Here is an 11,217-nt window from a genome sequence, read left to right as displayed (position 1 = left end):
CCAGGGTCATTTTCAATATTTTTCCAATAGTGCATTATCTTCTGTTATGTAGTTGAAAGCCATTAAAAGTAGTTAATATTGAGCTGCTATTTATTATACAAGTTTAAGCTCTTACATTAGCATTTTACTAACAAGGATATTTTAATACTTTTTTGCTATAATGTTGTATCTTACTCTAAATTAACTTTCATCAGCCTGACTTTATGTGGCCTGACTTTATGAAAAAATAAAATTTGATTAAATGCTCTAAATAGATGAAGCTGAATTTTGTGAAATGACAATGAACTGTTTTTGGAGTGTTTTTAATTACTTTTGAGTTAACTCAGAAATTTGTTATAAATGCATCTGTGCTGTTTTATTAGAGTTTTTTCCTCTCAGGATGAGCAAGCTTATATTTAATTTTAAATATGTACTTAGTGATAGCCCTGGGGTATGAATAATTAGAATGAATTTTCCAGGATTCTTTTAGTGCTGCAAAAAGTAGTTAGGTAACACATTAAGTATGTACAGAAAGCTTGTTTCCAACACTTTATGATATAATTAACAATAAAAAAATTCATACTCCTACAGTATTATAACCATGTGATATAATTTGTCCTACATAGTCATAAATGGCTTATAACCTGTAAATCTTAATGATCATATTCATATTTAAAAACAGGTCTATTGTAATTCAAGAGGGTGAAAAAAAGTGAAAGTGTTAGTCTCTCAGTCATGTCCAACTCTTTGTGACCCCATGGACAATAGCTTGCCAGGCTTCTCTGTCCATGGAATTCTCCAGGCAAGAATACTGGAGTGGGTTGCCATTCCCGTCTCCAGGGCATCTTCCTGACCCAGGGATTCAACCTGGGTCTCCTGCATTGCAGGCAGATTCTTTACCATCTGAACCACCAGGGAAATGTAATCTTGTGTATTGCAGGTGACTCTGCAGTTAAAAAAGGAAACAGTTAAAGTAGGAAGATTGACAACTTTTGGAATACTTACATGAAGGCGACCCCTTCATTTGGTCAAAATAAAGCATGTTTCTAAGCGCTCTCCTCCCGGCTCTGAAGCCCAGCTTGCTGTGCCTGGGCTCCTCCAGCGAGCTTGGTTGCCTGGCCTAACTCTTCTTGGCCTCAGTTTCCTCCTCTAGAAGTTGCACTCAGCCTCTCAGGGCCTTTTCTGCTCTCTCTCTCTTTGTCTGAGGATGGTGTTCAGGCGTTTATTTTCTATCTTTCTTTTTTCCTCCTACATACATTTGGAGGCTAAAAATATGGCTTTGATTATGAAATATTTCTTGGAGAAGGCAATGGAATCCCACTCCAGTACTCTTGCCTGGAAAATCCCATGGATGGAAGAGCCTGGTAGGCTGCAGTCCATGGGGTCGCGAACAGGCGGACACGACTGAGCGACTTCACTTTCACTTTTCACTTTCATGCATTGGAGAAGGAAATGGCAACTCGCTCCAGTGTTCTTGCCTGGAGAATCCTAGGGATGGGGGAGCCTGGTGGGCTGCCGTCTATGGGGTCGCAGAGAGTCGGACACGACTGAAGCGACTTAGCAGCAGCAGTAGCAGCAGCAGCATGGAATATTTCTAGCACAAAGAACACAGAAATACAGATGAAAACAGAAAGATTCGTGTGTATCTTGTACATTTAAATTGATGTGTGTTAATATTTTGCTGTATCTGCTTCAGTCCTTTTTTGGAGGTAATGCAACGAGCCAGGCCAGGTGAAAGCCCCTCCATTCCACCCGGGTGACACCGTGGGCCCTCCCCTCCTCCTGCCTCCGCGTCCTGTCCCTCGTCCGTCCGTCTATCTGTCCGCTGTGCTCGTAGCTGAGGAGGTGCTTCGCTGGCTCCTGCTTCCTGCGTGCACCCCCTCTCTGGCGAGGTGCCCTCCCGCCACTCTCACCCCCTCCATCCATTTAGACCCCAAGGTGATTGCCTCACCTGCTCAGTGCCAGGATCCCAGACCCTCCTTCCTTAGGTTCTGAGACCTAGTTCCAATAACTGTGTGTGTGTACACACACGTGTGTGTTCAGCATGTGTTCGATATCAGGAAATAGTGAGAGTTTTAGCAGCTCTGTCACAAACTAAGGAGACCAAATATACATTTCAATCGCAGTATTCCACCCTCTCTACCGTAACGCCCCTCCTCCCGGTGACCCCCCTCCTTTCCTCTCTGTGATCCTCAGGGCGCTCACTGTCCCCTCGCCTGTGTGCACGCTCGGTCACTTCGGTCATGTCCGACACTGTGTGACCCCATCACTGTAGCCGCTCATGGACAGGCTCCTCTGTCCATGGCGTTTCCCAAGCAAGAACACTGGAGTGAGTTGCCATTTCCTTTTCCAGGGGATCTTCCCGGCCCAGGGATCGAACCCCCGTCTCCTCCATCTCCTGTAGGTGGATTCTTTACTGCTGAGCCACCGGGGAAGCCCCACCTCACCTGTGTACCTTCCGCTTATTTTTATTGCTGGAATGAAACCTTCACTTGGTCGGGGATTTTTAATTGCTCTAAGAGAGCCAGGACAGTGCTTGGAGGGAGGGAGACCCTGGACAGTGCTTGGAGGGAGGGAGACCCTCAACAAACTGCTTGTTGAGAAAATGAACGAAATGATGTCCAGTGTCCTTTTCTGAAAGGTTTTGGGTGGCTTCTTTTGTGGGTCCTCAAGCTCATTGCGGGCTGCCCTGGTGGCTCAGACGGCAAAGTGTCTGCCTCCAGTGCAGGCGACCCGGGTTTGATCCCTGGCTTCGGAAGATCCCCTGGAGAGGGAAATGGCGACCCACTCCAGTACTCTTGCCTGAAAAATTCCATGGACAGAGGAGCCTTGTAGGCTACAGTCCATGGGGTCGTGAAGAGTCGGACACGACTGAGCAACTTCACTTCAAGCTCATTATAATTGGGAGGACATTCTTTAAGATGAACACAAAAATTCAAATAAAAAAGTCAAATTGAATATTTAGAACCAAAAATGGAATAAGGACAAATTTCCAGTTTTATGAAGGTGGCAAATACTGTGTCACACAATCCATTTAAATAACACAATATTTTAATTAATTGCCTAACATGCCTCTGTCATAGTTTTTCTTACAATTTATGGCTCATATTCTGATTGGTCCTTTATATGAGAATGATTTTATAAAAAGATTTTTTTTCTGGCATGACTGATCAAAATTTGTATTTTATTATTGATAATTTAGATAACTACCTTCCAGCTTCACAATTCGTAACTGAGTATGTCTTGACAAATATTAGGAATTTTATCAGGTTTGAGAAAACCTTTATCAAGTTTCTCTTATGCATGAGTTTCAGCATGTCAGGACATAGTCAAGCTTTCTTAAGCAATGACTAATCTGACATAATTTTATGAACTGAAGTCACTCATTTCCTGAAATGTTTGAATTTTGGTATGAGTAACGATTTTGGGAAGTTGTATAAAATTGTCTAAAATATAAAAGTTACATAAAATTGATTGACATAAGCAATCAAGAGCATTCCCAGCATTTGTGACTATAGGCTGTTCACCTGCTCCTGGTGGCAAATGTTGAGTGTCTCCAGATCTAGACCTTCCAGACTTATCCAGATGAGATTTATTCAGTGACATCAAACTGTCAAATCTGATAAACTGCAATATCTGAAATCTAAGACTTCACATATGGACATACTTACATGTAGTATTGTTATAGGTTTTTGCCTTATAAACAAAGAGTTTGGATAAATTTTATTTTGTGTGGATCCCATCAAAAACAGCAAAAAATATGGTGCATTTGTAATTGTAGATGCTGCCTTTTATCGAGTCTGTTCCTGACAAAGGACTTCCCCAGTGGTTCCGTGGTAAAGAATCCTCCTGCTAAAACAGGAGACACAGGAGACAAGGGTTTGATCCCTGGGTTGAGAAGATCCCCTGGAGGAGGGCACGGCAACCCACTGCATCATTCCTGCTGGGAGAGTCCCATGGTCAGAGGAGCCTGGCGGGCTGCAGTCCTTGGGGTGGCAAAGAGTTGGACACAACTGAAGCGACTAAACACAGCACACATATTCCTGACAAAAGAGGGTGTGTACTGTGTATAGACATGAATGAGCATCTGGTTTTCCGTGTATAATTTTACATATCTGATGATTAAAAGAATTTCTCTTAGCTTTGGGTTCTGTACATTTCAAACCTCCTTTAGTTTCTGTTCCTTACATATTCCAATGCCAGGTACAGGGGAGGTATATCCCATTTGACCTCTCACCCTGCACTTTTCTGTCTCATTGCCAGGAGAATTGACACAGTGGGTGGTAGGAGATTTCTAGAAGCCATTCCTTCACTGAGTTAGCAATAGCCTGGTTATTTCAAAGGTCTACCAACCACATATGTAGATAGTAGTGAACACAAACTAAATGTGAGAAGAAAATGGAGGGAAAAGTGGCAGTCATTCTCTTGATTGTATTTTTTTCAAACTTTACAAATACTTGTGACTTTGTGAACACCAGAAGGGATGTTTTTGTGAGTGAGTGCTCGTATCAAATAGAGAGTTCTATTTCCACATAGGCTAATCAGTTGAAATAGCATTCTCTTCAACCACAAGCTCCCAGAACAATGGACTTTAGTTCAGTTAAGGAAATCAGTTCAGTAGTTCAGTTCATTTCAAGGTGAGACAGACTAAGGACTGAAGTTCATGGTATAGTTGACTAACACAGTTCAGAGCTCCAAATTCTAGATTCTGGTTGATGTCAGCTGCATCTGGGAATCTGTTACTTTCGCCCTTAATATGACTATTCCTCTCATTGGGATATTTTCAAGTTCATGTATCAAATATATTTTGAAATGTAGAATGTATCATATGGGTTAGGAATTGTAAAGATAAAGATGCCTAAGATTTAGGCTTTGCCCTTAAAAAACAATATAGATACTTAAATTCTTCTATTACAAAGATGAAAAGATAAAATCCATAGTGAAAGTCACTCAGTCATGTCCAACTCTTTGCGACCCCATGGACTATACAGTCAAACAAATTCTACAGGCAAGAATACTGGAGTAGGTAGCCTTTCCCTTCTCCAGGGGATCTTCCCAACCCCGGGATTGAACCCAGGTCTCTCACATTGCAGGAGGATTCTTTACCAGCTGAGCCACCAGGGAAGCCCTATAATCCATGAGAGATAAACAAAAGTGATGTGTGGTTCAGAGAGCATAAAAGTACATGGGTTTCCCTGGCAGCTCAGTTGGTAAAAAATCTGCCTGCAGTGTAGGAGACCAAGGTTCAATCCCTGGGTTAGGATGATTCCCTGGAGAAGGAAATGGCAAGCCACTCCAGTAGCTTTGCCTGGAAAAAATCCTGTGGACAGAGAAGCCTGGTGGGCTGCAGTTCATGGGGTCACAGAGTCAGGCATGACTGAGCGACTAACACTTTACTTTTTTCAGTATAAGGCCATTATTATTTTGGGGATTCCCCAGGTGGCGCTAGTGGTAAAGAACCCACCTGCCCATGCAGGACACATAGGACATGCGAGTTAGATCCTTGGATCGGGAAGATCCCTGGAGGAGGGCATGGCAACACACTCCAGTACTCTTGTCTGGGAAATCCCATGGACAGAAGAGCCTGGAGGGCGATGGTCCATAGGGTTGCAAAGAGGTCATATACGACTGAAGTGACTTAGCACAGCACATTGTGCTAAACAAGAACATGCTCTAGGGAGACATCCAAAGGTCATTGAGGGACCATTTGAGATTATTCTTGCAAAGTGAAGACTTCACAGACTTTGAGGCAAAAGAATCAGGCTGTAAAGAGAGAAAAAGCATTCAGGAAATGGTTTTATTTGGCTGCAGTTGTGTGAGTTTGTCTGTGTTAAAATGATACAAAACTGGCATTATATTGAGGAGTGCTGGTTTTTAAAATACTCCTTTAAAGGTGGTAGAAGAAATATTCACATATTGACATGTGGAGCAGTTATTCAGGCTTAGAGATGACTTGGCTTGAACTTCATGCTGATTAGAGCAGCCTATCTTATGGCCAGAATACGCACTGTACATGTGCTTTAACCATTGAAGAAAAGAATGATGTGAAAAAGTGAAATGGTGTAGCTGTGGTTCAGGGAGTCATGTGAGCATTGCGGAAATGGTTGGTGACATGTTCCTGCATTACTGAGAACTCGAATTTTCTGAATCATATCAAATGCAAGGATACCGCCAGCCATTCTTATTTTTTTCCCCTAAATTTTGAACATTTTATTTTGTCTTGGAGTATAGCTGATTAGCAGTGTTGCGGTAGTTTCAGTTGAATAGCAAAGGGACTAAGCCATACTTAGACATGTATCCATTCTCTCCAAAACCGCCACCCCCACCATCCAGATGCCAACAGTTCTTGCAACAGTATCTGCCAGCGGCAGCCAGTTACAACCTTGTTTTTATCTTTTTAAATATTGGCCACACCATGGTGTGTGAGGCCTTAGTTCCTGGACCGAAGATCAAACTTGAGCCCCCTGCATTGGAAGGCAGAGTCTTAACCAGTGGACCATGAAGAAAGTCCCCAGCTGCAATTTTATGTTCTCTAGGTCTTTCCTTCTAGTTATGCAACCATTTTGGACCCCAACCTGGCGTCCGAAAGTAAGTATGCTTACTTGCCAGCTCCAATTACAATTCTTAAACAACTTACTAATTTGTGGTTTTGCCTCTCTCATTTTGTCCGGTGGAACATAATTCAAGTGCGTCTTGAATCTGTGTCCCAGGCTCTAGTCCTCATTTTGGCTAAAAACAAACAAACAAAACCCTTGTCTTTCTATTCCTATTATAGACTGATTATTGATTATTCCATCACCAGAAGGAATGGTATTATAAAACATCTGAGTGAAGAAGTTTGCTTGATTTGAGAGGCAGCGGGCAATAGTTGACATTTTTGATGGGGTGGAAAGCGGAATTGAAGATGACTTTGGAATTGGATTGGAGTTGTGTTGCAACAGAGCAGAGAGAAGGGACCAGCTGGAAACTATGTGTCTGGACACATGTGAGTCAGGATGGAAGCTGGATAGGGCAGGTGGCCTTGGAGAAGGAGTGGCGATATTACGGGACTAACACCAACAGTGCCCAGAGAAAAAGGAAGACAGAGGACAGCGAGAGGCATGGGCTTCTTTACTTGCAGGGATGATGAGGTTTTGGTTGCTTTGGATCAGAGATGAAGTGAGAATGTGTGTCAGGAATGTGGAGGTGTGGTTCTGGAGCTCAGAAAAGAGACTAGGACTTGTGAGAAGGATTTTATACACCATTCCTGTGAATCCCGGGAACCACTGATGGTGGCAGAAGCTCTTCCCCTCCTCTGGCCTCCCTCCCAGCCTCTTCCTCCTCCATCTTGGCAGGAGGATCAGTGCCCTAGAATCTGTGATATCCTGTGCACAGTATGGCACTAACCCTAAAATATATGAAGGTAGCGCAGCTCCCTATGTGCATGGAGCGTTTCCTTCTGGAGCAGGGCATGTGTGCTATGCTAAGCCACTGTCCCTGCCAGGCTCCTCTGTCCTTGGGATTCTCCAGGCAGAATACTGCAGTGGGTTGCCATGCCCTGCTCCAGGGGATGTCCCCGACCCGGGGATCGAACCTGCGTCTCTTGTGTCTCCTGCACTGGCACGTGGGCTCTTCACTGCCAGCGCCACCTGGGGAGCTTAGTGCCACCTGGGGCATGTACAGTTTAAAGGGAAATCCCTCTTTACACGAGAGTCGCTGCTCTAAGGTGAGAAGGGGGCTGCTGTTGGTCCTTTTTGCTTTGGGGAGGCAGGTCTACTTGGGGACAGACCGTCACCATTTCCAGACACTAGAATCTGGGTTCATATACCAGAACCCAGGTTGGAGGCTGAGACCATGCAGGGCTGTGAGATGCTGGACAAGTGTACCTGTCAGGCAGAGGCACGGGTACCTTTCAGCTGCCCTTGACTCCCAGTGTCCGATTCCCAAGCAGCTTGTGTTCATACATGACTGGATGGATAGATGAATGGATAAAGCACATTCATTGTTTGCTGACTATCCCAGGCCCAGCTGGCAGGTAGGGACTCGATTCAGTGGTTTGTCCTTGTTTAGCCAACATAGGTGTCTTTTGGTACCTAGTGACCAGTAGTGCAGAGAAGGCAATGGCACCCCACTCCAGTACTCTTGCCTGGAAAATCCCATGGACAGAGGAACCTGGTGGGCTGCAGTCCATGGGGTCGCTAAGAGTTGGACACGACTGAGCGACTTCACTTTCACTTCTCACTTTCATGCATTGGAGAAGGAAATGTCAAACCCACTCTAGTGTTCTTGCCTGGAGAATCCCAGGGACGGGGGAGCCTGGTGCACTACCGTCTATGGGGTTGCACAGAGTCGGACATGACTGAAGTGACTTAGCAGTAGCAGCAGCAGACCAGTAGTGAGAGATGCTCTGAGGTCAGGAGATTTGGCAGACCCCTCCAGGAGATAACAGATAAGGAAATAGGAGAGGTATTTACATTCCCTCTTCAGCTGGACCAGAATGGCAGGGCAGTTGGGGAAATTCCTTTTTTTTTTTTTTTTGCCATTCTGATGAGTACACACATTTTGTTAAATATTTCCTTCACTATAATAATAAAAATAAAGCACATCCTCCCAATTAATCACTGTAGCTTTATTAAACAACTAGTGAAATTGCAATGACCTTTTATTAAAAAGCACCATGCACGTAAATCTACAGTAGGCAAATGAGATTCTGAAAGAAGTTGATTTTTAGCAGTTCTAGTCTGTCCCATATGCTGTAAGACCCTCAGAGTGATATATAAATTGTTTGTATTACTTCTAGCTTTTAGAGATGACAGACTAATCTGAGCAATTAGATTCTTGGGAAAGATCAAGACACTTATTAAATCTTATCTTAGTCACTCCTAATTACAACCATCCGTTTATCTCTGTGGAATAAATTACTAATGCAAAGCTACAATTCAATCATAGCATAACTAGTCTTTATTTTAGATGATTAAAAAAACCCAACACTAATGCCACATATGCATAAAAGGAATCTATAATTAATTAATAAATTTGACCCAGCAGATTGCATCCCATGATGATGCAAAGTGTATCTTCTGATTGGTTTCACAGAGTTAAACACATTACATGAAACAGGGAGCAACTACATTCAGTAGTGCTGTGGACTGAAGTCGGTGCCCCATGCCTGCCCCCACATGAGAGTGTTGAGGTTTTTTGGAGGTGGTGCCTTTGGGAGGCAGTTTGGTCCTGAGGGTGGGGCCCTCCTGATGGGATTAGTGCTTTTACAAGAAAAGACTTAGAATCTCTCCCCACCATGTGAAGATCCATGGACCTGCAGCCTGGAGCTCAGTCTGCCTGCTCTCCTTCAGAAACCACATTGTAGAAATACTGAATTCTTCTGCAATGCATAAATATCAGTTACTCATAATAGTTGATGTCACTGTAGCAACTTAGCTGTAAAATGTTTCGACTCTAAACCCCAGCGTTCTCTTACTATTGAGTGGACAGACCAGCTCTGATTACCCAGCTGCAGCCCCAGTCTCCTTGAAGAAGAGGCGAGGCAGAGAGTGCCTGCTCTGCCTGGAGCCCCTCCATCAACTATTACACAACCGCACAACCTTTGTCTGAAAGCAGAAACATGATCTGGTCATCACTGACTTTTTCATGCTGCTGCTGCTGCTGCTGCTAAGTCGCTTCAGTCATGTCTGACTCTCTGCGACCCCATAGATGACAGCCCACCAGGCTCCCCCGTCCCTGGGATTCTCCAGGCAAGAGCACTGGAATGGGTTGCCATTTCCTTTTCCAATGCATGAAAGTGAAAAGTGAAAGTGAAGTCGCTCAGTCGTGTCCAACTCTTAGTGACCCCATGGACTGCAGCCCACCAGGCTCTTCCATCCATGGGATTTTCCAGGCAAGAGGACTGGAGTAGGGTGCCATGCCTTCTCTGTTCATGCTGCCAGAATATTATTTATTTTTTAAGTGGCAGGAGTTCTAGTTTCTAATGCCACTGCATTTAGAGTGGATTCTCCCAAGTGTGTTTATCGAGCAAGTGGCATCTGTTGTCTGTCATCAAGAGTGGACTTTGCGGCCTTTCTGCCCAGGGCGTCTTTGTGTTGGAGTCCCCAAGGAGAGCAACGCAGCCTCGCACTGATGGAATGAGGCTTTGCTTACATACGGAAGAGACAGGGTGGGATCAGCTTCAGTCAGGGGGTGGGTCCTCCATGGCCAGTGGGTTTCTCTGTGCAGACAGTGCAGGGCACTCATTCCCTGCTGTGGTAGAAGGACTGTCCTTTCCCCTCAGGGGACAGAGGTGGCAGTGGGGGCGGCCAGGTACCACTTGACACACACATGCAGCAGGACAGAGGAGCCCGGGTGGACTGTGAAAAGGTCAGTTCCACGCAGGTGGTGCCAGGAGCCAGCGTGAGGAATCCCACCCATGGCAAGGTCATGCGGAGAGGCCTGATGGGCAAGGTGAGTCAGGCCTCAGGGTTTCCCCCTGGAATTTCCTGAGCATGTACCCCCAAAACCAGAATCTGCCTGCCTTCTTGTACTGTGCTTTTCCACTCTTCTGACGCACTCCGGAAAAAGTTAACTCAGGGCTTTAGTCTTCTGCATTTGAAAGGGATGTTTCAGTTCAAACCCCCTGTGATAACTCTCTAGCTTGCCTAACAGGTTCCTCTGGACTTTTTACAGCTTGTGAATTGTTTACACTCTCCCAACTGCACGAGAGGCACAGGAAGCTTAAAACATCCTAGGAATGTAGGGGCTTCCGAGGTGTCAAGATCATTGGAATAAAACTGATTAAGCGTTTCATTGTTGAGCCAATACTTGCTGCCAAATTTTCATATCTTTTATTTGTTGATATAGTTGGTACATAGAAAAAACAAGTAGCAATATTAGATCTTTGAGTTAAGTACCTTCTTTGTTATAACTCACTGCGCCTTTGTTCTATAGGGATGTAACTTCAGTGCTTTAAGGAGATGCAGATTAAAGAAAAACACTTCAGGGGAAACGAGATTAACATTCATTAAGGAAGAGAGCCAAAAAGTGTTAACAAGCCTCCTGGCCTCCTCATGTAAATCACTTGAGACCTTTTGTATACAAAAAAGATATACAGAAAGGGTCAGGACTGCTGCCCCTGTATGACTCTGTATCTTCCATTATGTAAAACTCAGGGTATATAAACACCTTTTAAATAATAAAGTTGGAGGGGTTTTTGCACAAGCCTGGCCTCCCTCGTGTAGATTCTCTTGTTCCCTCTCCCTCCCTCTCGTT

The sequence above is a fragment of the Oryx dammah genome, unplaced genomic scaffold (genome assembly GCF_014754425.2).
Source record: "Oryx dammah isolate SB20612 unplaced genomic scaffold, SCBI_Odam_1.1 HiC_scaffold_7, whole genome shotgun sequence".
Classification (NCBI taxonomy): domain Eukaryota; kingdom Metazoa; phylum Chordata; class Mammalia; order Artiodactyla; family Bovidae; genus Oryx; species Oryx dammah.
This window is presented reverse-complemented; position numbering follows the sequence as displayed.